Source organism: Ixodes scapularis, unplaced genomic scaffold (genome assembly GCF_016920785.2).
Source record: "Ixodes scapularis isolate PalLabHiFi unplaced genomic scaffold, ASM1692078v2 PGA_scaffold3__209_contigs__length_174095766, whole genome shotgun sequence".
Classification (NCBI taxonomy): Eukaryota; Metazoa; Arthropoda; class Arachnida; order Ixodida; family Ixodidae; genus Ixodes; species Ixodes scapularis.
The window spans coordinates 133,421,539-133,447,728 of NW_024609868.1; the positions used below are offsets into that span (position 1 = coordinate 133,421,539).

Below are 26,190 nucleotides of genomic sequence, written 5' to 3' on the forward strand. Positions count from 1 at the left end.
CTGTTGGAAGTGGCGGTAGAACGACTTAGTATCCCTGGGCAACTGCGTCCGAGTTCCTGTTACCAAGGCCAGCGTCCGCTGAAACCGCTCCGGGGGAGCTCATGATTGACACGTCCGTACGCTGCGGCAGCCGGAAGTGGAATCGATTGCGCCACGGAGGCGGGTGACTACCTATAAAATATGGCCGAAACGTCACTCCAGCCGCTGTTGGAGAGTCAGTCATTGGTAGCTCGGAAAATAAAAAGTGAAGCCTTAGCCTCGCCTCCGGGAGGGCTCGAACCTCCAGCCTTCCGGTTAACAGCCGAACGCGCTAGCCGATTGCGCCACGGAGGCGGGTGACAACCTATAAAATATGGCGGAAGCGTCACTCCAGCCGCTGTTGGAGAGTCAGTCATTGGTAGCTGGGAAAATAAAAAGTGAAGCCTTAGCCTCGCCTCCGGGAGGGCTCGAACCTCCAGCCTTCCGGTTAACAGCCGAACGCGCTAGCCGATTGCGCCACGGAGCCGGGTGACAACCTATAAAATATGGCCGAAGCGTCACTCCAGCCGCTGTTGGAGAGTCAGTCATTGGTAGCTGGGAAAACAAAAAGCGAAGCCTTAGCCTCGCCTCCGGGAGGGCTCGAACCTCCAGCCTTCCGGTTAACAGCCGAACGCGCCAGCCGATTGCGCCACAGAGGCGGGTGACAACCTATAAAATATGGCCGAAGCGTCACTCCAGCCGCTGTTGGAGAGTCAGTCATTGGTAGCTGGGGAAATAAAAAGTGAAGCCTGAGCCTGGCCTCCGGGAGGGCTCGAACCTCCAGCCTTCCGGTTAACAGCCGAACGCGCTAGCCGATTGCGCCACGGAGGCGGGTGACAACCTATAAAATATGGCCGAAACGTCACTCCAGCCGCTGTTGGAGAGTCAGTCATTGGTAGCTGGGAAAATAGAAAGTGAAGCCTTAGCCTCGCCTCCGGGAGGGCTCGAACCTCCAGCCTTCCGGTTAACAGCCGAACGCGCTAGCCGATTGCGCCACGGAGGCGGGTGACAACCTGTAAAATATGGCCGAAACGTCACTCCAGCCGCTGTTGGAGAGTCAGTCATTGGTAGCTGGGAAAATAAAAAGTGAAGCCTTAGCCTCGCCTCCGGGAGGGCTCGAACGTCCAGCCTTCCGGTTATCAGCCGAACGCGCTAGCCGATTGCGCCACGGAGGCGGGTGACAACCTATAAAATATGGCCGAAACGTCACTCCAGCCGCTGCTGGAGAGTCAGTCATTGGTAGCTGGGAAAATAAAAAGTGAAGCCTTAGCCTCGCCTCCGGGAGGGCTCGAACCTCCAGCCTTCCGGTTAACAGCCGAACGCGCTAGCCGATTGCGCCACGGAGGCGGGTGACAACCTATAAAATATGACCGAAACGTCACTCCAGCCGCTGTTGGAGAGTCAGTCACTGGTAGCTGGGAAAATAAAAAGTGAAGCCTTAGCCTCGCCTCCGGGAGGGCTCGAACCTCCAGCCTTCCGGTTAACAGCCGAACGCCCTAGCCGATTGCGCCACGGAGGCGGGTGACAACCTGTAAAATATGGCCGAAACGTCACTCCGGCCGCTGTTGGAGAGTCAGTCATTGGTAGCTGGGAAAATAAAAAGTGAAGCCTTAGCCTCGCCTCCGGGAGGGCTCGAACGTCCAGCCTTCCGGTTAATAGCCGAACGCGCTAGCCGTTTGCGCCACGGAGGCTTTTTTGTCTTTATTCAGCGTTTTAAAACAATAAAAACGACTACCCAGCACTTGTAGGCAGCCGTACAATAAAAATTCTTTCATTCTCATCACATAATCAAATAGGTTTGCCCATTCCGGCAAACTCTCAATGTATTCATAGACACTCTTCACCTGGGTTACCAGTTCAATCAAAAATGCTCTTGCCCCTTTTGGTGGGTGCTCGGCATGTCTAACCGACATGCGAGATTTCCAGAGACTGAATATTGCTAGCAGCATAAAAAGATCATAGGGAACATTATCTTCACGTTCAACAGCCAGAAAACGTATATTATAGGATGTTATGACTAATTCATTCTTCAAAGTCCTCTTGAGAAGATCCCATAGAAAAACAGCGTCCCAGCAGTACAAAAAGGAGTGCTCTTTCCGGGACTTTACATAGTGGGCAGTTAACGCCCCCAGGAACAGGCAAACCTCTTTTCCAAAGCCATGTTTTTACCGGCAGCGATCCAGAATGCAAGCGAAAGAAAAAAGATTTTGCGGTTCGAGGTATTCTCATCTTCTTAACTCGGCACAACACATAATTTCCAGGTCCGTTTTCATATAGTGAACGATAAACAGGTACAGGAAAAACACTTTCTAGTAGGTGCCGGTACAGGGTCCGCCTTCTAACGGTGGCCAAGTATTCCAAAGAGTACCGTACACTCAAAAAAAACAAAAGGCGGCAACTACTTCCTTAACAAACCCAACCATCTTTGCTGGGGAACCGATAACGGACGATACAAAAAAATTCTGGCAAATGACTGGTAAGTTTAGTTTGAAACATGACTTGTAATAATGGGTGTCATTGGTCTCTCATAAAAATAAAACGCGATACTAACTGCCTAAGAAACAAATGAGACAGCCCAAGACCGCCTTTTAGCGGACGAAGAAAAAGGTTATCTCGTCGCATCGGTTTTCCAGCACATTGCCAAATGAACAGCGCAAAAACTCTATGCATTTTTTTAATATTGCAGCGCGCACAGTATAGCACTTGCAAAACGTACCAGAGCTTCGCGGTTAAAAAAATATTACAAGCAGAAGCCCTGGTGAAGATAGACATGTTACGACCCCTCCATTTCCTCGTGCGTTCCTTCAAATCCTCTATCACACCTTCCCAGTAAGGCGAACTCTTTTCCATGTGATCCAGAGGAACTCCCAGGTATCTACCTGGGGAACATGTCCAATGAATCCCCTCAAAAAAACCGGCGCATCGCCCCCTGCCCGTACCATATCCCGAGACATTTATTTTTGTTAATACTAGCACCTGTAGAATCACAGAAAATTTTGCACAAATCTAAAACTTTTGAAATGCTAGTTTTGTCCTGACAGAAAAAAGCAACATCATCAGCATATGCCAGTACTTTCACTTCCACGTTCCCCATTGTGTACCCCTCAACGTGCTCGCTTCTGATAACACTTAGACAGAGCGGCTCAAGGTAGAGACAAAATAATAAAGAAGACATGGGACACCCCTGTCGCACAGAAGATAGGACATTAATCTTTTCTGACAAGGAATTGTTAATGACAAGACGCGTCGTACAACCTGAGTACGCCATCTTGACTCCTTCAAAAACAATGTTACCTACATTGGCTTTATTTAGAACCTCCCACAGCACCCGGTGGCAAACTCTGTCAAACGCCTTTTCCAGGTCAATTTGAATCATCGCTACCTGGCTTCCCTCTGCTCGAGAGTTTTCGAAAATAGTCCTCGCGACATGAATGTTCGTTTGAATTGCCCTCCCTTCAATTCCACAGGTCTGATGGTCCCCAACTAACTGGCATATAACGTGCTGATGTCGTCTCGCCAACACATTCGCAAAGATCTTATAGTCTACGTTGCTCAATGCAATAGGACGGTAGCTCGATACCTTACGTCTCTGGGCTTCGTCTTTAGACTTGGGGATCAGTATCGTGTGCGATTGTAGGAACGAGGGCGGAAGCGCTTGACGTCGATAAGCCTCACGGATTACTTCGAAAAGGAAGACCGACAACTGGTCTCTGAAATGCTGATAGAATTCAGCGCAGAGGCCGTCTGGACCTGGCGTTTTATGAGCAGCGAGGCTCTCAATGGCTCGGTCAATCTCCGACTTTGTGATGGGTTGTTCCCTCCAGTCCTTTGTTTCTGTGGATAGCTCAGGTGCTATCTGGAGAAGACCTTTCAAGGCGGTTGTTTCTTTCGGCTCACCTTTGTCTCCAAAGAGGTTCGTGTAATGTGCAACAAATGCTCTTTGAATGCCGTCTATGTTCTTGCAGATGACGCCTTCATGGTCCAAAGCGGTTATCTCTTTTGCCAGCGCAAAGCATCTTTCATCCGCCAGTGCTCGCTTTGTGGGCTGTTCGCCGAGCAAAAACTTCTCCGCCCTCGCCCGCACAACCGCACCACGATACCGATTATTTTGAAAACGTTGTAATTTACGCTTAACTACCTTTATCTCTTCAGCGTATCTACCAGGGCACTCGCTATCGTCTTTGAGAAGCGCGAGCAAGTACTGCTGCAAACCATTTTCTTCTTTCTTTGATACGTAGTTGGCGATGGACGACGTTTCTATAGCTAACAGTTTAACCTCCTCTTTAAATAATTCCCACTTCACAGTGAAACTTAAGTATTTATTTTCGCCTAATTTATCTAAAATAGTAATCACTCCATCAGTAAAGCTTTTATCCTTGAGGAGGTTGACATTAAATTTCCAGAGACCCCAGCTGAATTTTCATGACGATTTACTTTTTTTTCCAACCGTTACGCCTACGAGACAGTGATCGCTGAAAAACACAGGTTTGACAGAGTATGCCACTGTAATAGGGCCTAATTCCGCGGACACATATATGCGATCTAATCGCGCACGCGATGACTGCTGAAAGTGGGTGAAACGAAGTTCCTCACGTTCGACGTCCATATCCGCAACGTCCGTCAACAAATACTCATCCAAAATATCTCTTAACAAGGTACTACTACTATCGCTAGGCGATTTCGCTGATGGCCTATCTCGGACATTACACACACAATTAAAATCTCCTAAAAAATCATATATTTTTCGCAATTAATATATTCTGTTATCTGACGAAAAAAAAGCTCTCTCTCACAGTTTCTGTTTGGGGCGTAAATACACAATACACGCCACTGCAAACCCCCCAGCAAAAAGTCACAAAAAATCAGGCGACCCCCACTATCTGTAGTGACCTTAAGGTCAGTAAGCGCAATACGCTTCGAAAGAAACAAAAAACATCCCGCGGATGTACCGACAGCATGGCTGACACACACCTCGTACGCACTTAAAAATGGTCTTAATGCGAGTGCAATTTGATCGTCCTCGTGCATTTTTGTTTCTTGGACGGCAAGGATATCGATGTTTTCCTCGTTTAAAAGCCTTTGCACCTGGTATTGTTTTTTTCTAGAGTTAAACCCTCGCACATCTAATGTGGCGCAACGAAAAGGTTGGTAACGTTCAGGTGTCATTTAAGAAAAAAGGCTTTTAAACGATCTTTTGCCAAAAGGAAAGGTTCACCCGTTTAAACCAGTTTTATAACTCAGCACATACGAAAGGGTCCGAGTGTCATTCACTCACAACGAGTCCTTGCGCTGGCGACCATCCGCGGGGATGCGGGGCTTGGGCGGTGCTCTTCGGTGCTTCTTGGGTCCCATGTGGTCCCAGGGCAGTTCGCCCCCGCCTTCGTCTTCGGGAGCGGTCTCGGCGAGAGCATCGTCCAGCTGCCGCTTGCCAGCCAGGATGGCTTCGGCATCCATGGCTTCCGCTGCTCCGCTGTCGTCTTCCTGGGGCTGCTGGTCGTCCCCGGCGTTGGCCCCGGACATTGCCGGACTCTGCGTCATCCGGGAGGAGGGCTGGGTGGTGCTAGCCGCATTCTTCCCAGACTCAGCGGTCGTCGCTAGTGGTAGGCGTCGCACTCGGGTGGAGGCCTCGACCTGAGTGGTTGGGCGGACGTCCGGGCTCGTGTTCTTGGGATCTGCGGTGGGGGGTGTGATTCCTCCGGCCGCGTCTTCCGCCTCCGCCTCGTCCATTTGCAGGTCGCTCGTATCGTTGTCCACCCGTTCTTGCGCCATGGTAGCGTAAGTGCGGACGCAGTCCGCACTCTCGTGGCCAAACCGGTGGCACTCCGTGCACCGGGGGACGTGGCAGTCTCTCCTGATGTGCCTCTTGCGCCGACAGCAGAGACACAGAGGAGCTCGTCCGGGAACCAGCACGAGGACTTTGCACCCCTCGAGACGAATCTCATGAGGGATGTCATCACCGTGACGCCGTCTCTCAGGGTCATCTGGACGACCCTCGTGTTTGTCCCGACGCCCTCGAAGCCCCTCTCGCGGAAGTGTTCCCGGCTGACGTCCGAGACCTTCCCGTAGCGCTCGAGTTCTCGACGTACCTGGCAACTGGACACGTCGTAAGGGACCCAGTGAAGCCGCAACTTGACCTCGGTGTTGGCGGGGTCAAGGACCAGGCACCGCCCACCTTTGACTCGCAGCTCGTTGGCGTCGATTAGGCACTGCTTCGCTGCCAACGTGTGCATGCAAAGCATCCACACGTGGTTCATCTAGTGGGCGCCCGCCGGCGCCAACTCAGGAAGCACCTTCAAACGCAGAAGTTACTCTCGAAAATCTTGAATGCGATACGGCCGGTTGCGGGCGTCGCAACATAGAGTAATATAGTAAACGTAAAGAGAGGACACAGGAGCCGATTCGCGGCCTAGATAGTGCGTTTAATACCCTCCGCTACGTGGCGCTTTTCTGCAATTTGGTTAAAATTAATTAAAACTCTTTCTGTGAAAAGCATTTGTTTTTTTAAATGGCAATGCTTTAAAATTGTTTAAAGTACTTAAATCGACTAAATAGTTTAAATCAAATACGTCACAAAAACCACGTGATGAATGGCGCCTGCCATGGCCTGCCTGCCTGCACGCCGTCGCCTCTGCATCATTCTGCACGGCCTCTGCTCGTCCCTGCGTCGTTCGTCTGTGCCGTGCGTGCCGTCCATCTGTGCTTTCTGCTGCATCATGTTCGGTCGACTTTGCATCAATCAAGGTGACGCATGACCGCCCGCGTGCTCGCATGCTCGGCGTGAATTCGTGGAGCCGATCGGTTCGAGCTTCTCGCGCTGTTGTTTCTGCCGGGCTGCCTGGCTGCACTTGAACGTGTGTGCATGTTGATTTTCGATGAGATTGTTTTAAAAAAAGAATTTAACTTACGACCCTGCACACGACATTGTCCATGGGTTTACAGATGACGGTGTTGAACGAACCTTTAACATTGCAGATAGAGCCTTGGTTGTTATGCTGCCTGAAATTTCCAGGAGGTGCGTTTAACGCCTTGCATACACTGTTGTGCACACTCCAGCAACGTCTTCTGTTTAACGCAGTCTCCTCATTTCTCTCATTCGGGAGCGGTGCAACGATATTCAATTGGAATGTTTTTCACTTTACACGAGCTTAGTGGCTCTAGTGGGACTCAATGATACTTGCACGCAACGCCACTGACAAAGAAACTCCTATGTTGCGCTGTAATTTCGAGGACAAAAACGAGTGTTTTCATTCAATCTCTCCTTCGAAAAACCTGATGACATAGCTGGGCGGTAGCAGTACCACCCAGTGACGATATTTGAATACGGCTCATAGATTGGACCCGAGCATGGCGTGGACACTCGATTTGGGCTCGTGATAATCGATAGCTCGAGAAACATTCGGGTAGTGTCCTGTGTCCAATCGCTGCGATGACGACAACAGCCGAACCATAACAATGTCTCGAACTCAGCGCGTGTCCTGTGCCTTGCCAACCCAAGCGCATGGCTATGATCAACATTGGCGGCATATAATCGGCTCCAGATCACGGGGCCGCTTGTTCTGGCTGCGAGTTCAGGGGGTGAACTCTGCTCGATTTTCTTTATTTTTTTTCTGCGACTTCGATTGCGTGTGGTGAAAACCAACGGGTATTTCACAGATCATTAACGTCAGGGATTCGTTCTAAGCGGTATTTGCGCAAAATACAAATATAAGTGCATCGCCCCTTTAAGACTGTTGGCTTCACAGTAAAGGCTGTGGTCTGTGGTTAGGGGGCTTCAAACGTAAGCTTGGTGTGTGTGGTGATAAGCCATTTGTTGAAGTTGACAACGAACACGTTTACTTTGTCTTTGATGTTCCGCACCTTCCCAAAACAACCAAGAGCAATCTCCAAGCCCACAAACTTTGCATTGGAAATGAGGTCATTGAGTGGTCTTCTATTGTTGAATTTTATTGTTCTATCCATGAGATGAGCTTGCAATTGGCTCGGAAGCTTACTGAGAGACACATGTTTTCAAGAACCTTTCTGTAAAATGGAAGAAAATTGTGCCCAACAGGTACTGAGTGCCTCACTCTTTCTTGCAATCATATCCCTTGTTTATGCCAAGGAACTTCCTGAGGCAGCCATGGCTACAGCCTATTTCTGTGATAGGATGTGCATACTTTTTGACTGTCTAAATAGGTAAAAAATTCAAGAAGATAGGGCAGAGGTTGCGTCATGCCATTCTGAAGATGGAATCTGAAATACTTGATTTTCTCCACCAGTAACTCCGATGGATTTTAGCATGGCAGTTCCAAAGTAGGATGCAGCTATAAGCCATCATTGGGTGGCAAGTTACTATAAAAAGTGTCCTCATGCTCTGGGATGAGCTTTCAAGCAGGCATGACTTTAAGTTCTTACTTACACGACACCTGCAGCAAGACACACTTGAGAATGTTTTTGGAGCTATATACGACAAATGCTGGGCTGCGACACAAACCCAAATGTGCATCAGTTCGCCTCAGGACTAAAACACCTCTGGATAAAGAAACTGTTCAAACTGTCGGACAATGAAAACGTAGAGGATGACAAGACTGACCTCCTAAAGGAGTTGCAAATATCTTCGCACCATGAAAGTTTAATTTCAGACATTGTGGCATATCTTCCAATTGATAACTTCCCACCACTAGAGGATATTTCTGAGCTGGCATCAAACATCAGGTCTAACATAATTGATGACTCGTCCACTTTTTTATTACGTTTGGGGCTATTTGATCAAGCTTTTGCTTGAACAGACAACTTACAGCTGTGGCTGTTCTCAGCTACTATCGGATGAGTGTAATAACTTGACCAGGCCTCACCAGTATTGTCTTGTTCCTAAAGCATACCACGTGCCTGGAAAATTCTTCGGGAACTTAGTAGTACCATCACAGGCTGCCTTTCATTTCATTCAACAACTAGAAAATCACTTTCTTTCCATAACAGAGAGTGTGACACATGTTCGAGGAGTGTGTGCCGCCTTGTATAGCACACTTCGAGGTCTGGGTGTTTTTAGCCTTTGCCTAGAGGAGTATCACAAAGGGTTTTTAAAATTGTTTTGCAGAATACGCTTGTGTTGACATGTTTGATTTCTTAACCGGAATTTGGACAAAGTTCGGTTGCACTCTTCAGTGGCTAGTAAGAACGAGACAGGTTTAACTGTTAATAGTGTATTAACAGAGGCGGTTGACAAACCAAAAACAAAAAGTGCTTATTAAGTGGGCGGTGCAGCTTGCTCTCCAAATATTTGTTTCCCCTTTTTCCAGCGAATGTGTATCACGGCTTCCTAACAAAATATTTGTCCACCTTCTACAAAATTTCGATAGAAAATAGTGTATAGAGGTAAAAAATATTTGAAAGAAAATGTATCCACTTTTGTATCCACTGTCCATAGTTTTTTAGCCGCTCTTTTTTAAGCCATATTTCTTTTCTGAACGATTTCGGGGAATGTTTAGGGACGTTGAATCTTGTCAGATTTCGAATTGAGTTCTCGTTGTTTGGTAATGGCTCGCCCGCAGTGAGTTTGAGGCTATGCAAATTGGTGTTTTTTTATATTTGCCGGAAATCGGGAATTAGTACTATCCGGCGTGTGCTTCGCACTGTTATTATACTCTTATGACTGGTAATGATAGCGATGTCTTATTTATTTTTGCACTTACTTCCCGTACCCGAGTCGGCGTGAAAGTGAATGTATCATACAGCATGTTCTCCGTGGAAAGGTTTTGTTAACTTGGTTCCGCTAAGAATCTATTACGAAGCGTACGATATGCCGAAGTCCTTCATATTCATTTATTTTTGTGAGTATCAATCTCTTTCGTATAAAACATACAGAGCTTCTGAAGTAAATCATGTATACATGAATGTGATCCAATAAAATGAGTTCGAACCACTTACTGTTGTTGACCCCAAAATGCTCTACCAGCCAGGAGTCAATGCGGTGATTGTGTAACTTCAGTGCTTTACAATAGAAAAAGAACAAGAAATATATATACTTCTGCTTTGTGAAGTAAGTTGAAATATTGTTTGACACATTTTGCACGGACTCTATCGTAAAAAATAATGCAATGCAAAAGTGCGTCAGTATTAAAAGAAAAAAAAAACTAAAAAAAACCAGCGGCTTTGGGAGTCCAGGAGCTCCCGAGAGCCGAGCGAGGCGGGGAGGAAAGAGAGAGAGAGAGAAGTGTACCGGAGAACAGGAGCAGAAACGCCCAAACCAAAACCGAAACTAACTTGACTGGAAACGGAATCATATTATACTTAATACCGCCCGCTAGGAGCGCTACTTGTCACTGGTCTATCTGGGCCGCTGGGGCCTATGGCAGTGTCCGCTCTTTACCTTGTGTATATTACTCTATGGTCGCAATGTAAAAAAACAGAATTTTTAGCGATGTATCCGTTGGGCTGGGGTGGCAAAATAATCTTATAGTCAGCGGAGCCTTCAACATCAGATAAGCCACGGCCAGATACGGCCGCTGACACCGCTCCTTGGGAGCTCGTCTCCTTGCGTCCGAACACTTCGGTGGTCGGCCACAGACTCCTTGCGCCACGGAGGCGGGTGACAACCTATAAAATATGGCCGAAACGTCACTCCAGCCGCTGTTGGAGAGTCAGTCATTGGTAGCTGGGAAAATAAAAAGTGAAACCTTAGCCTCGCCTCCGGGAGGGCTCGAACCTCCAGCCTTCCGGTTAACAGCCGAACGCGCTAGCCGATTGCGCCACGGAGGTGGGTGACAACCTATAAAATTTGGCCGAAGCGTCACTCCAGCCGCTGTTGGAGAGTCAGTCATTGGTAGCTGGGAAAATAAAAAGTGAAGCCTTAGCCTCGCCTCCGGGAGGGCTCGAACCTCCAGCCTTCCGGTTAACAGCCGAACGCGCCACGGAGGCGGGTGACAATGTATAATATTTGGCCGAAGCATCAGTCCAGCTGCAGTCGGAGATTCATTCATCGGTACCTGTGAAAATAAAAAGTGGAGCCTTAGCCTCGCCACCGGGAGGGCTCGAACATCCAGCCTTCCGGCTAACAGCCGAACGCGCTATCCGATTGCGCCACGGGAGGCGGATGACAACCTACAGACCTTTTCATCCTCCTCCGCATGGGTGCTGCCATCTTGGAATCACGTGACGCGGCAGCCATTAGGTTGCTTCAACTTACTGCTCCGCTCCCCCCTCCGTGCCTTGGCGGATGCGTTGTATTCGTGTTTTTCGTCGCGTTTCACCGCGCTTTCTTGCCTTACTTCGGAAACTAGTTCGATTCGTCTACTCGACGACTTAAACATCAGGAGGGTTCAGATGTCTTTATGAGAACTGAGGTTTGTTTACTAATAGTGGCGGTATATTCTCCGTAAGAAGCGCTTATATTTATATCGCGCATTTAGGATCGTAAGGCGTCAAGAATAGTCAGCACAAGGAGACCAGCTGTATTTCTTGAAAGTATCGTTTTTTTTATTCATAATATATCGAAAACAGCGTCTTTTGATTATGCGAGGAAACTCGCGGAGGAGATAGACAACGAACGTTTAACTTGTATTTTATCTGAGGCTAAAAGTAAGTGTACGTTAACATGAAGCGATTTGTTTGCTCATAATGTCACACCTACATGTGTATGAGGTCCTCAATCTCTCTTTTTACGACGTAGACATTCAGTTGATCGGTTTTTTTATGATGTATAAGAAACTGTATACTCGCTCGCATTTCGACAATCGTTTAAATGATTTATTGATTACATTTAAATAACCGCTGCCCTCCACTTAATTTAATTAACACAAAGGTTGGAACCTCCCGCGTAAGAAACTGCCACATACACTTAACAGTAGCAAGTTTTAGAATAGCGTGCACAAAGAAATAACGTCGTTTTTGTTTGTAAATCCAAAACGCGGTTTAAGTCCGGCGCATGCGCAATAATGACGACGCTTTTTTTATGCTTACGTTGTTTTACCATTTGTTAGTATCTAAAATCCGCAATAATTGACGCCCCCCTCCCCCAACCAAAAAAGAAAAGAAGAGCCGTCGGCATAACGGCTATTTAAATCCAGGATTGTCGGTGGCGAATAGAGGTTTACCTATTGTGGACTGGCTACGCCGAAATTTATAAAGCGAATTTGATTCTGAGAAATAAATATTTATTCACGCAGGTCCGTGAAGTGGTGCCTGGCGCTAGAATTCAGCCAAATTTTCCTAAGTATTTCTCCTCCTGCGCCCTTTAATTTTATTTGGCCAATTTGACGGAAGACAAATGCCAGATTTAATTTGACGGGACTGTCCCTTATATGATTACTTGAGTAAGCTAATGTTCATATAAAAAAAATGTATTTCCTACGGAAAATATTGCGAAATGCTGCTTATGAAACTACTTTAGCAGGATTGATAATTTAAGAAATTTTCTACTCAGCCTGTCAAAACATGCTCGAGTACTAAATTAGAAAGAGAGGCCGAGACGATATTATTTGTTTATATCAATTATCTGCGTCATTACACGATATGTTTTTAGTCGACGAAGTTTTCTAAAGGTCGGGTGCCCACGAAAACCAAACAATGAGTTGTAAACTCGCGAGTTCATCTGTTCTGGCCGATTCAGAACATTGCTAATCAAGCTGTCGATATGCTTCCCCCTTTACATTCCCATGCTAGTTTCTTCAATAGTTTGTTTTTCTGGAAACTGATGTCGTCGGGTACGGCCATGCACGATGGTAATCTTCCCTGTATACATCAGTCAGGCGTTTCGCAACCGACCATAATTAGATACATCATAGGAGTTGGTAAAAAAAGCCCACAATTTCAGCTAAAATACACCTCGTAGTCATCAAAGTGGCTCAATACTATTGTTTCTTTGGTTGTGTACTACCAGGAAAATAATTAAGCAAAAACTGTGTAAAACAGCAACATAGCCGCCTTCACGTTAAAACCGAAACCAACCAAATTGAAGCAACCTAATGGCGCCGAGTGCGGCAGCGCCCTCTGTCCGCCGGTGAGGCAAATACTAAAATGAAAAGGTCTTAAATTTGGCCGAAACGTCAGTCCAGCCGCTGTTGGAGAGTCAGTCATTGGTACCTGCAAAAGTAAAAAGTGAAGCCTTAGCCTCGCCTCCGGGAGGGCTCGAACCTCCAGCCTTCCGGTTAACAGCCGAACGCGCTAGCCGATTGCGCCACGGAGGCGGGTGACAACCTATAAAATTTGGCCGAAACGTCAGTCCAGCCGCTGTTGGAGATTCATTCATCGGTAACTGTGAAAATAAAAAATGAAGCCTTAGCCTCGCCTCCAGGAGGGCTCGAACCTCCATCCTTCCGATTACCAGTCGAATGCCCTAGCCGATTGCGCCAAGAAGGCGGGTGACAACTTATGAAATTTGGCCGCAACGTCAGTCCAGCCGCTGTTGGAGATTCATTCATTGGTACCTGGGAAAATAAAAAAGTGAAGCCCTAGCCTCGCCTCCGGGAGGGCTCGAACCTCCAGCCTTCCGGTTAACAGCCGAACGCGCTAGCCGATTGCGCCACGGAGGCGGGTGACATCCTATAAAATTTGGCCGAAACGTCAGTCCAGCCGCTGTTGGAGAGTCATACATCGGTTCCTGGGAAAATAAAAAGTGAAGCCTTAGCCTCGCCTCCGGGAGGGCTCGAACCTCCAGCCTCCCGGTTAACAGCCGAACGCGCTAGCCGATTGCGCCACTTTTTTTTTCTTTGCTGTCTGTTTTGACAAGAACAACTAAAAGCACGAAGGCCAAACACACATTGACAAATGTTAAAAGCGCTCTGGTTCGTAATCGGACCTCGCGGCAACATTAAAACCTTTCTAGACACAGCAACTTGTCCACCATTAACGTCCAGTCCGGTGATCAGACAGTGCACGGTATACTTCACGTATATAAGCGGCACTTTCAATGAGGTACTCCAGTGCAGGCCGAACCTGTGCGTCCGCGTTGTTAACACCCGTCCTCGTCCTCCAAAGTCTGTGGAGGCCAAGGAGCATAAACATATCGTAAGGAACACCACCTTCGTTATCTACAGGCAGAAACCGTATGCCATGCGCTGTGAGGGGGAAATCTTTCTTGAGCGTTCGCTGCAGGATGTCCCATAGGAAAACCGCATCCCAACATTCTAAAAATACATGTTCTATGGTTTCAGGACTTTTACATAGGAAACAATTAATCGACCATGGCATAAAAATATCCTTTCCCTTCAAGACAGGGTTTGACAGGTAGCACGCCGCAATGCCAATACCCAGGATTCGTGGACACGAGCGCGCCGACACTACTTGCGCCATCTATCGGCAGTGGTGGCGGGACGGCCTTAACTCAATGGGACGAACTAGATAATTCTTATTTCACGGAATTCTAAGCGGCGCATTATTTTGCTCTCAGCGAACTTTTTTAATAGATACCCTTTTTGTTCTTTGTTCTAAATTTAAGGACTGTATGTCTAAGATAAATGGAGCCAAATGGCAATCGAAAAAAAAAAAAGCATTATCCTTATGGGAGTACGGTGATTTACAGAGAAATATTTGAGTTCAAACTCGATTTACAAACTAACCACTCCGTATCCCGAGTTGCTCTCAACGGTTATATAAGCTCCAGTTCTCCAGCTACATCATGGTACCATTTTCCTCGCGATCTGCTAATTCTGCAAAGTGCCTTCGTCATTAATAAAACAAAAGGCAGGGCTCTCAAATCAATTCAGGGCTGTTTAGAGCACTAAAAAGCTGTTTCTCGCGCATAATAATAAAGTAACTGAATTAATATTACCATAAATAGTACACGATAGATGTGCATCATTCATTCCTAACACATACTTGCCAAACCCCGGGGTTCGAACCTGGGGTTCCTGAATAAAAATATAAATAAACTACGATTTCGTTTTACGGTGGAGCAAGAACGTTTGTCCGGGAGGTGAAAGCATTTTTTGCGAGGAAGACACGATATTACATATAATTTCTCAAATCAAGGTGAAAAAAAAAATCATATCAAGCAGCATTAACACCACCACATGAAAAGAAAATTTATTACGCGGATTTCAACCACGCAGCTATAATAATGATGTGTTTTTTAAGTGTATCTGTGAATACATTTTTGAGTTGCCGTTCTTGAACGAGTTTCGTAAACATGACCATAATACAATTAATTAAAATTCATGTTAATCCTTTGGGCATACTCAAGAGACAAAAGGAGCAGCGTGTTATGAGCTGCGCTGGGTATTTGTTTATGAGATTTTCTAAACCCTTTCGTACGTAGAATATGTCCGATGGTCACGTGGTTGGGGCACGTGATGTCATAGTGTCGCGTCGTAGTGTTCCACAACGTCACGTCACGTGATACAATGTAGACTTATGTCATAGTATCTTGACATAATGCTTTTCAGTGTCACGCCATGGTCTCAAGTCACGTGCATCGTGTAGTATTGCGTGACGTTGTCACATAGTTGGTATCACGTAACGACGTTATGCTGACGAAGTAACGGAGTCACAGCCCACTGTTAATATCACGTCACCATCGTGCGCTACATTGGGTGGGCGATACCTTGCCCGTAAAATTTTGCATTTCTGCAATGCATTCCGTAACTTTTAACTTAGCGGGACCTAATTTGCTATGTTGTGTGGGCGTTTGACGGTTTTTGGAGGCGGTTCTCGTGACAACTTGTCACGCTTTCTGGGGACAGTGGCGATTACACATATGAAACTGACCTCCTAAACGTGAAACCGCGCGAGCCGTGGGAGGTGTTGCGTTTGGTTGGGTTTTCAGCGAAAACGCTTCGAGCGGGTGACACACGCAAGATGGTGACTTTGCATGTCAGCTTCTCGGCAGTAGTGGCAACACAGATCTCTATTGTACACTTCGTTCACCCCTTGGCTGAAACTAAAAGCTCTGCTTTCAGTGCGAGCTCGCTGGCTTCCGCAGTGCTTTAGTTGCGCGTTGCGCGTTCTCACTAGAGTGAGCAAAAGCAGTAAGCTCGCGCTGAAGGCAGAGCGTCTAGTTCAGCTTAAACGGTGTATAGCAGGCTGAATTGCGGATCAGGGGAACGTCAGTGGCGCCACAGGCGCCCATTGCTTGACCCCGGGTGATACATGCAAGTCTAAGCGAGAAACACAAAGAAGTAGGAATATTCAAGCCTGTACGCGGTGCTCGAAGGCAACTATGTCATGATGTGCTGTGATCAATACATCAGGTGTTTGGAGCTTGAATCGGTAAATTTCAAGTATTCGAACGTAGATTTAAAAGATTTAAAAGATTTAAAAGTGCCAGAGCACCACCGATTGTGCCGGCGTCGCTTGCTTCAGTTGCTAAATAAATGACAAGTTCAACAAATGAACGACACGCTCTGAGTTTTAATTCGTCAGAGAATCCCTCACTGAAGTTCAAAGCAAAGGCTCGCCCCAGCAATAGCCTGTGCAAGCTACCGAAACAATGCAAATGTCCTCAGCAAAGGCCAACTTATCGCTTGCTAGCTTCTGATCACGTCCAGATCATGAGCGACTCTACATTGTCTCTCGGCAACCCTTGTCTTATTGAACCGCATCACAGTTTACACCCAACGAAGTTGCAACCCTCGACCCTCAACCACAAAGCAGCTATTAAAATATATTGGTATTGTATCGTTTTTGATATTTGCGACGAGAATATTAACTTTCATTCCCGCAATACATAAAAGTCTTATCGCCGAAAACAAAGAAATGGCAATTTTCCCCGTTTTTCCCGTAAAGTTCCATGCATTCCCTTGTGTGAAGCGATAGGTGCCGGTGGTGCCGCTCGACCGCAGCAGTAAATAACTGTCAAAAAGGGGGCGTGGTCTGGAAACATTGGGAAAAGTAAACGCAGGGAGAAAATCAATCTTGCTTTTTTGAACATACAGGGGGGTCGAACAGAAGGGAAATGGGAAGAGATATACAACCACATGCGGCAAGAGCGGATAGCCCTGTTTGGGGTGGTGGAAACTCACCTTAGGGGGGAAGAGGTACCACTTCATGACCAAGACTTTGTGTGGGAGGGCTGCAACCGAACAACGGAGGACAGAAGAGGAGGGGGCATTGGGTGCCTCTGGATCAAAACGCAACAATGGACTAGAAGGACCCCTGAATGTAAAGAGCACATGTGGATGCTGGGAAAGCTGATGGGTAGACCGGTGGCCATAGCAGTGGTGTATTTTTGGTCAGGGAGCCAAGAAGAAATGAACCAGAAAATTTATGAATGCCTAATGCATGACATACAAGAGCTGCAGGGGCAGCACGAGGTGATTGTGTTGGGGGACTTTAACGGACATCTGGAGGAGCCAGATGGAAAGATGGACGCCAATGGCAGGCGACTGATGAACCTAGCTAGACGAAACAACCTGGTGGTAAGCAACCTGGAGGAGAAATGTGAGGGAACCGTCACATGGACAGCAAGGGATCAATGCGCAAGCATAGACTATGGTCTACTCTCACCTGGAATATATGACAGGCTGACGAGCATGAAAATAGATGAGGATGGCTTGGGCAACCTGGGGAGCGACCACAACCGCCTCAGGTTGATCTTTGAGACACATGTGGACAGAACAGAAAAGGGGAAACAGGAACATAGAACAGGACACCCAACAGAGAGGGAGATAGAGAAGATAGCAACAGCACTGGAGGGCTTGAACTTACCTCTCAAGGGATATGAAGACATGGAAAACGCAATGAAAAAGGCCCTGAAGGAACAGATCTGGTCACGACCCCGACGGAAGCGAAGACCGAAAGCTTGGTGGAACCAAGAGGTGGACACGGCGGTGAAGAGAAGAAGAGAGGCGAGCCGATACCACCGCGGAATCGTAAAGAGGGGCAGGCGAGAGGAAGTCAACAGAGCCTGGGATCTCTTCAGAAGCTGCAAGCAGAAGGCAGCGGCTTGTATCCAGGCCAGTATACAACGGTGTGATCGACGATTTATGGAGGAACTTCGAAGAGCGGGAAAGAGTGCACCACAGCGCTTCTGGAGGAGACTACAATGGGAGGCCAGGTCAACGAACCACACCCAGATATTGAAACAGCCGGAAACCGGAGCAGAGATGTTGGGTATACAATGCATCCCCCTCATAGAAGAATGGTATGGGAACATGATCGGGGCAGAAGAACCAATGTCTGTGGAGGGAGATCAGGAAATCCCTGATGTGGACAATAAGGACCAGGGGCCGCCGGCAGAGCTTATAGTAAGACCCACAGATGGGGAGCTATCAAGAGCGGCACGGAGGGTCGACGCAAAGACTGCAATGGGAAGAGACGAAATCCCCATGTCACTTATTCAGGGTCTGGGACCTAGAATGCGAGCCTTGGTGGCAGAAAACCTCACAGAGATCCTCGCGGATGCCCAAGTACCGGAGACATGGAAAGAAACAAGAATGAAGCTCTTGTACAAGGGAAAAGGCGAAAAGACTGATCTCGGTAACTACCGGCCGATTAGCATCACATCAGTGCTTTACAGAATGTGCACGCAGATTATCAGAACGAGACTGCAGAAATGGGCCGAGGAAACGGAGGTGCTGGGAGAGCTGCAAAACGGTTTTCGAACAGGAAGATGCATAGAAGACAACCTATTTGTGGTAACACAATGCATCGAAGTGGCAGTCCAGGAGGGCAGACCACTTTACGCAGCTTTCCTGGACATTTCCAAGGCATACGACACGGTGGACCGGAACATACTCTGGAGTCGACTTCGACGGCTAGGAATAAACGAGGCAGATGTGAATCTGCTGCAGGCACTGTATGCTGGGGTCTCAGTGCAGTTTGAGTGGGAGGGCCACATGACCAGGCGTCTACAAGTACCCAGGGGCCTGAGGCAAGGATGTCCACTATCCCCCCTGCTATTTATGTTGTACGTGGCACCGTTGGAGAAAGCGCTGGAGCAGTCGGGTGTGGGCTTCGACCTATCATACAGAGTGGAGGGAGCCTGGAAGCGGCAGAGAATACCGGCCCTCATTTACGCCGATGATGTGGTGCTCCTTGCCGGCTCGCCTGAGGACCTCCAGGTGCTTCTGGACATAGGCGGGGAGCTCGCCACGCATTTTAGACTCCGTTTCAACCAGAGGAAGAGTGCGGTCCTAGCCTGGGGAGACCGAGATGGACCGAATCGGGAACCAGAGGAACAACGGTGGCACCTGCAGGGAGGGAGGTTGACAAGACAAAACACAGTCAAATACTTGGGAGTGACCCTGACTGCGGAGCCCGACTACCTGAAGGTCCATGAACGGGAGAAGAGATTGGGAGCGATAAGGGGGAAAGGAATCCTGGCGAAGAAGAGCACCTGGACGTTCAACAGGTTCGAGGTGGTGAGGGGTCTATGGAAGATGGCCATCGTTCCGGGACTCACGTACGCAAATGGCGTAATCGTCCTCTCATCGCAAACAAGGGCCTTCCTGGAGAGAAGACAGAGGGATGCGGGAAGAATGGCCTTGGCAGTTTCAAGAACAGCACCCAACGAGGGTGTCCAGGGGGACTTGGGCTGGTCGTCCTTCGAGGCCAGAGAAGCCAGCGCCAAGGCACTGTACGAGAGGAGGGTGCACAGACTCCCGGATGGGAATTGGGCCCACCGCACCCTGCGCTACATGATATACCAGGGAAGAGGCACCAAATAGATGCACCGCCTCCGAAGGCTGCGGGACCGCTATGGTTTCGAACCGATCTGTCTGGAGTCAGCGGGCGAGAGCCGGGAGGGCCCAGCGGCAATCAGAAAGGGCATCCGAGCAGTGGAGACGGAGAGATGGAGAGCGGGAGCGGCGGCGAAGCCGTCCCTCGCGATGTACTACGCGGAGAAGGAGGCCATAAGGAAAGAGCCCTGGTATGACAACTCGACAGGCAGTGGACTCCTCGCAGAGGCCCGCATGGGCACATTACGGACCCGGGTGTGGAGGGCCAGGTTCACGGAGGGACAGGAAAGGACGTGCACACTCTGCGGGCAGACCGACGAGACGATGGAGCACCTAGTGCTGCAGTGCCGGCACATTGTACCGGCCCCAAGTACAGAGGTGCTACCTGTAGCACTCGGTTTCCGAATCGGTGCAGAACAGGGAGAGGAAGAACAAAAGAACGTTCGATCGGCGGTAGACGTGACGAAGAGGCGGCTGGAGGTCTGGTGGAGGGAGACGCATCGGCGGAGGGAATGCAACCGATCAGCGGAACATCAAGCGGAAGCGGAAGTCGCGGGAGGCGCGACAGGCTAGATCCAGTATCCGTTGCTGTTGATCGCCCGATACAAAGGGAAGAGCCGCAGACTCCAATCCAATCCAATCCTGAGGAACCTAGCGTTCAACACTTAGCGCACTCTAAACCCCCGATATGATAGCAGACTTGGTTCCTATTATAAATACCGGATAACATTTAGAGAAATCGCTTTATTTCTCGAGTTATTTTAATCGGAACATGGCCACTCCCATCAAACACGGTCAAAAAAGGGGCGTGGTCTGAAAATATGGGTAAAGGCGCCGGGGCTCAGGCACCTAGGGTTTGAACCTCAGCGTACTTTAACCTCACACATATAATAGCAGATTCGGTCTAGTTTTATAATCAAGGGGAGCATTTCGGGAATCAGATTACTTCGCGAGTTATTTTAATTAGAACACACTCTCTCTCATCAAAAACGGTGAAAAAGGGGGCGTGGTCCCAAAATATGGGCAAAGGCGCCGCGCCCAGGCACCTAGGGTTCGAACCTCAGCGTACTGTTACCCCACACATATGATAGCAGACTTGGTCTATTTTTAGAATCCAAGGGAGCATTTTGGGATTCGGATTACTTCGCGAGTTATTTTAATTAGAACATACTCTCTCCCATCACCAGGGTGAAAAAGGGGGCGTGGTCCGAAAATATAGGCAAAGGCGCCGCGCTCAGGCACCTATGGTTCGAACCTCAGCGTACTCTAACCCCACACATATGATAGCAGACTTGGTCTATTTTTAGAATCCAAGGGAGCATTTTAGGAACCGGATTACTTCGCGAGTTATTTTAATTAGAACATAATCTCTCCCATCAAAAACGGTGAAAAAGTGGGCGTGATCCGAAAATATGGGCAAAGGCGCCGCGCTCAGGCACCTAGGTTTCGAACCTCAGCGTACTCTAACCCCACACGCATGATAGCAGACTCGGTCTATTTTTAGAATCCAAGGGGAGCATTTTAGGAATCGGATTACTTCGCGAGTTATTTTAATTAGAACATACACTCTCCCATCAAAAACGGTGAAAAAGGGGGCGCGGTCCGAAAATATAGGCAAAGGCACCGCGCTCAGGCACCTAGGGTTCGAACCTCAGCGTACTCTAACCCCACACGCATGATAGCAGACTCGGTCTATTTTTAGAATCCAAGGGAGCATTTTAGGAATCGGATTACTTCGCGAGTTATTTTAATCAGAACATAATCTCTCCCATCAAAAACGGTGAAAAAGGGGGCGTGGTCCGAAAATATAGGCAAAGGCGCCACGCTCAGGCACCTAGGGTTCGAACCTCAGCGTACTCTAACCCCACACGCATGATAGCAGACTCGGTCTATTTTTAGATCCAAGGGAGCATTTTAGGAATCGGATTACTTCGCGAGTTATTTTAATTAGAACATAATCTCTCCCATCAAAAATGGTGAAAAAGTGGGCGTGGTCCAAAAATATAGGCAAAGGTGCCGCGCTCAGGCACCTAGGGTTCGTACCTCAGCGTACTCTACCCCCACACGCATGATAGCAGACTCGGTCTATTTTTAGAATCCAAGGGAGCATTTTAGGAATCGGATTACTTCGCGAGTTATTTTAATTAGAACATAATCTCTCCCATCAAAAAAGTGAAAGCCGCTTACAACTCCCTGTAACGCCGAATTAGAGCGCAGCTCTTGAGGAGGAGGAGGGAAGGGCACTGGGGGGGGGGGGTTAAACTAACCAGGGGGGGGTCACGTGACCTTGGGGGGTCACGTGACCTTGGGGGTCACGTGACTCCCAATGCCGATGATGTCATCACTGACATGATGACATCATCGGTACCCGCATCGACATCATCGATGACGTTGCGGGTACCGATGACGTCATTACTGACGTAACTGATGACTTCATCAGTGATGATGAGGATGACGATGCGAATGTCGGTGACATCATCAGTGACCTCGCTGATGACGTCATCAGTGATAATGACGATGACGATGCGGATGTCGGTAACGCCATCAGTGATGATGACGATGACGATGCGGATGCCGGTGACGTCATCAGTGATGATGACGATGACGATGCGGATGCCGGTGACGTCATCAGTGATGATGACGATGACGATGTGGATGCCGGTGACGGCATCAGTGACGTCACTGATGACGTCATCAGTGATGATGACGATGCGGATGTCGGTAACGTCATCAGTGATGATGACGATGACGATGCGGATGCAGGTGACGTCATCAGTGATGATGACTATGACGACGTGGATGCCGGTGACGTCATCAGTGATGATGACGTCATCAGTGATGATGACGATGACGATGTGGATGCCGGTGACGTCATCAGTGACGATGACGTCATCGGGGGGTCACGCGACATCGGCGGGGGTCACGTGACCTCGGGGGGTCACGTGACCTCGAGGAGGAGGTCACGTGACCTCAGGGGAGTCACGTGACTTCGGGGGGTCACGTGACCTTGGGGGGGGTCACGTGCCCACCCACGAGGTCACGTGACCCCGGTGGGGGGCTCGCGCAGTGCATTATGGGACATTTCCCATGATGCACCGGGGTCACGTGACCTCGGGGGGGGGGGGTCACGTGCCCCCATGAGGTCACGTGACCCCGGTGGGGGGCTCGCGCGGTGCATTATGGGACATTTCCCATGATGCACTGGGGTCACGTGACCTTGGGGGGGTCACGTGCCCCCCATGAGGTCACGTGACCCCGGTGGGGGGCTCGCGCGGTGCATTATGGGACATTTCCCATGATGCACCGCGCGGTTACGCCGACGGCGACGGCGACGGCGACGGCGACGGCGACGCCGACGCCGCTCAAGCCGGAAACGGGCCCCTAAGAGCTGCGCTCTAAAATGGTGAAAAAGTGGGCGTGGTCCAAAAATATAGGCAAAGGTGCCGCGCTCAGGCACCTAGGGTTCGTACCTCAGCGTACTCTACCCCCACACGCATGATAGCAGACTCGGTCTATTTTTAGAATCCAAGGGAGCATTTTAGGAAGTGGATTACTTCGCGAGTTATTTTAATTAGAACATAATCTCTCCCATCAAAAATGGTGAAAAAGTGGGCGTGGTCCAAAAATATAGGCAAAGGTGCCGCGCTCAGGCACCTAGGGTTCGTACCTCAGCGTACTCTACCCCCACACGCATGATAGCAGACTCGGTCTATTTTTAGAATCCAAGGGAGCATTTTAGAAATCGGATTACTTCGCGAATTAATTTAATTAGAACATAATCTCTCCCATCAAAAATGGTGAAAAAGTGGGCGTGGTCCAAAAATATAGGCAAAGGTGCCGCGCTCAGGCACCTAGGGTTCGTACCTCAGCGTACTCTACCCCCACACGCATGATAGCAGACTCGGTCTATTTTTAGAATCCAAGGGAGCATTTTAGAAATCGGATTACTTCGCGAATTATTTTAATTAGAACATAATCTCTCCCATCAAAAATGGTGAAAAAGTGGGCGTGGTCCAAAAATATAGGCAAAGGTGCCGCGCTCAGGCACCTAGGGTTCGTACCTCAGCGTACTCTACCCCCACACGCATGATAGCAGACTCGGTCTATTTTTAGAATCCAAGGGAGCATTTTAGGAATCGGATTACTTCGCGAATTATTTTAATTAGAACATAATCTCTCGCATCAAAAATGGTGAAAAAGTGGGCGTGGTCAAAAAATATAGGCAAAGGTGCCGCGCTCAGGCACCTAGGGTTCGTACCTCAGCGTACTCTACCCCCACACGCATGATAGCAGACTCGGTCTATTTTTAGAATCCAAGGCAGCATTTTAGGAACCGGATTACTTCGCGAATTATTTTAATTAGAACATAATCTCTCTCATCAAAACCGGTGAAAAAGGGGGCGTGGTCCGAAAATATAGGCAAAGGTGCCGCGCTCAGGCACCTAGGGTTCGTACCTCAGCGTACTCTACCCCCACACGCATGATAGCAGACTCGGTCTATTTTTAGAATCCAAGGGAGCATTTTAGGAATCGGATTACTTCGCGAATTATTTTAATTAGAACATAATCTCTCCCATCAAAACCGGTGAAAAAGGGGGCGTGGTCCGAAAATATAGGCAAAGGTGCCGCGCTCAGGCACCTAGGGTTCGTACCTCAGCGTACTCTACCCCCACACGCATGATAGCAGACTCGGTCTATTTTTAGAATCCAAGGGAGCATTTTAGGAACCGGATTACTTCGCGAGTTATTTTAATTAGAACATAATATCTCTCATCAAAACCGGTGAAAAAGGGGGCGTGGTCCGAAAATATAGGCAAAGGTGCCGCGCTCAGGCACCTAGGGTTCGTACCTCAGCGTACTCTACCCCCAAACGCATGATAGCAGACTCGGTCTATTTTTAGAATCCAAGGCAGCATTTTAGGAACCGGATTACTTCGCGAATTATTTTAATTAGAACATAATCTCTCTCATCAAAACCGGTGAAAAAGGGGGCGTGGTCCGAAAATATAGGCAAAGGTGCCGCGCTCAGGCACCTAGGGTTCGTACCTCAGCGTACTCTACCCCCACACGCATGATAGCAGACTCGGTCTATTTTTAGAATCCAAGGGAGCATTTTAGGAATCGGATTACTTCGCAAATTATTTTAATTAGAACATAATCTCTCCCATCAAAAATGGAGAAAAAGTGGGCGTGGTCCAAAAATATAGGCAAAGGTGCCGCGCTCAGGCACCTAGGGTTCGTACCTCAGCGTACTCTACCCCCACACGCATGATAGCAGACTCGGTCTATTTTTAGAATCCAAGGGAGCATTTTAGGAACCGGATTACTTCGCGAGTTATTTTAATTAGAACATAATCTCTCTCATCAAAACCGGTGAATAAGGGGGCGTGGTCCGAAAATATAGGCAAAGGTGCCGCGCTCAGGCACCTAGGGTTCGTACCTCAGCGTACTCTACCCCCACACGCATGATAGCAGACTCGGTCTATTTTTAGAATCCAAGGGAGCATTTTAGGAACCGGATTACTTCGCGAGTTATTTTAATTAGAACATAATCTCTCTCATCAAAACCGGTGAAAAAGGGGGCGTGGTCCGAAAATATAGGCAAAGGTGCCGCGCTCAGGCACCTAGGGTTCGTACCTCAGCGTACTCTACCCCCACACGCATGATAGCAGACTCGGTCTATTTTTAGAATCCAAGGGAGCATTTTAGGAACCGGATTACTTCGCGAGTTATTTTAATTAGAACATAATCTCTCTCATCAAAACCGGTGAAAAAGGGGGCGTGGTCCGAAAATATAGGCAAAGGTGCCGCGCTCAGGCACCTAGGGTTCGTACCTCAGCGTACTCTAACCCCACACGCATGATAGCAGACTCGGTCTATTTTTAGAATCCAAGGGAGCATTTTAGGAACCGGATTACTTCGCGAATTATTTTAATTAGAACATAATCTCTCTCATCAAAACCGGTGAAAAAGGGGGCGTGGTCCGAAAATATAGGCAAAGGTGCCGCGCTCAGGCACCTAGGGTTCGTACCTCAGCGTACTCTACCCCCACACGCATGATAGCAGACTCGGTCTATTTTTAGAATCCAAGGGAGCATTTTAGGAATCGGATTACTTCGCGAGTTATTTTAATTAGAACGTAATCTCTCCCATCAAAAATGGTGCAAAAGTGGGCGTGGTCCAAAAATATAGGCAAAGGTGCCGCGCTCAGGCACCTAGGGTTCGTACCTCAGCGTACTCTACCCCCACACGCATGATAGCAGACTCGGTCTATTTTTAGAATCCAAGGGAGCATTTTAGGAACCGGATTACTTCGCGAGTTATTTTAATTAGAACATAATCTCTCTCATCAAAACCGGTGAAAAAGGGGGCGTGGTCCGAAAATATAGGCAAAGGTGCCGCGCTCAGGCACCTAGGGTTCGTACCTCAGCGTACTCTACCCCCACACGCATGATAGCAGACTCGGTCTATTTTTAGAATCCAAGGGAGCATTTTAGGAACCGGATTACTTCGCGAATTATTTTAATTAGAACATAATCTCTCTCATCAAAACCGGTGAAAAAGGGGGCGTGGTCCGAAA

At 48.3% G+C, this 26,190-nt stretch overlaps 12 non-coding genes across 12 annotated transcripts; all 12 read right to left on the reverse strand.

Moving 5' to 3' along the window:
- Positions 1-259: 259 nt before the first annotated feature.
- Trnan-guu lies at positions 260-333 on the reverse strand. Its single transcript has one exon. It is a non-coding gene; the product is annotated as a tRNA-Asn (tRNA).
- A 98-nt stretch (positions 334-431) lies between these two features.
- Trnan-guu lies at positions 432-505 on the reverse strand. Its single transcript has one exon. It is a non-coding gene; the product is annotated as a tRNA-Asn (tRNA).
- Positions 506-603: 98 nt separating this feature from the next.
- On the reverse strand, positions 604-677 carry Trnan-guu. The gene has a single exon. It is a non-coding gene; the product is annotated as a tRNA-Asn (tRNA).
- A 98-nt stretch (positions 678-775) lies between these two features.
- Trnan-guu lies at positions 776-849 on the reverse strand. Its single transcript has one exon. It is a non-coding gene; the product is annotated as a tRNA-Asn (tRNA).
- Positions 850-947: 98 nt separating this feature from the next.
- On the reverse strand, positions 948-1,021 carry Trnan-guu. The gene has a single exon. It is a non-coding gene; the product is annotated as a tRNA-Asn (tRNA).
- A 98-nt stretch (positions 1,022-1,119) lies between these two features.
- Trnai-gau lies at positions 1,120-1,193 on the reverse strand. Its single transcript has one exon. It is a non-coding gene; the product is annotated as a tRNA-Ile (tRNA).
- Positions 1,194-1,291: 98 nt separating this feature from the next.
- Positions 1,292-1,365, reverse strand: Trnan-guu. The gene has a single exon. It is a non-coding gene; the product is annotated as a tRNA-Asn (tRNA).
- A 98-nt stretch (positions 1,366-1,463) lies between these two features.
- Trnan-guu lies at positions 1,464-1,537 on the reverse strand. The gene has a single exon. It is a non-coding gene; the product is annotated as a tRNA-Asn (tRNA).
- Positions 1,538-1,635: 98 nt separating this feature from the next.
- On the reverse strand, positions 1,636-1,709 carry Trnan-guu. The gene has a single exon. It is a non-coding gene; the product is annotated as a tRNA-Asn (tRNA).
- An 8,972-nt stretch (positions 1,710-10,681) lies between these two features.
- Positions 10,682-10,755, reverse strand: Trnan-guu. Its single transcript has one exon. It is a non-coding gene; the product is annotated as a tRNA-Asn (tRNA).
- A 2,352-nt stretch (positions 10,756-13,107) lies between these two features.
- On the reverse strand, positions 13,108-13,181 carry Trnan-guu. The gene has a single exon. It is a non-coding gene; the product is annotated as a tRNA-Asn (tRNA).
- A 271-nt stretch (positions 13,182-13,452) lies between these two features.
- Positions 13,453-13,526, reverse strand: Trnan-guu. Its single transcript has one exon. It is a non-coding gene; the product is annotated as a tRNA-Asn (tRNA).
- Positions 13,527-26,190: the final 12,664 nt, after the last annotated feature.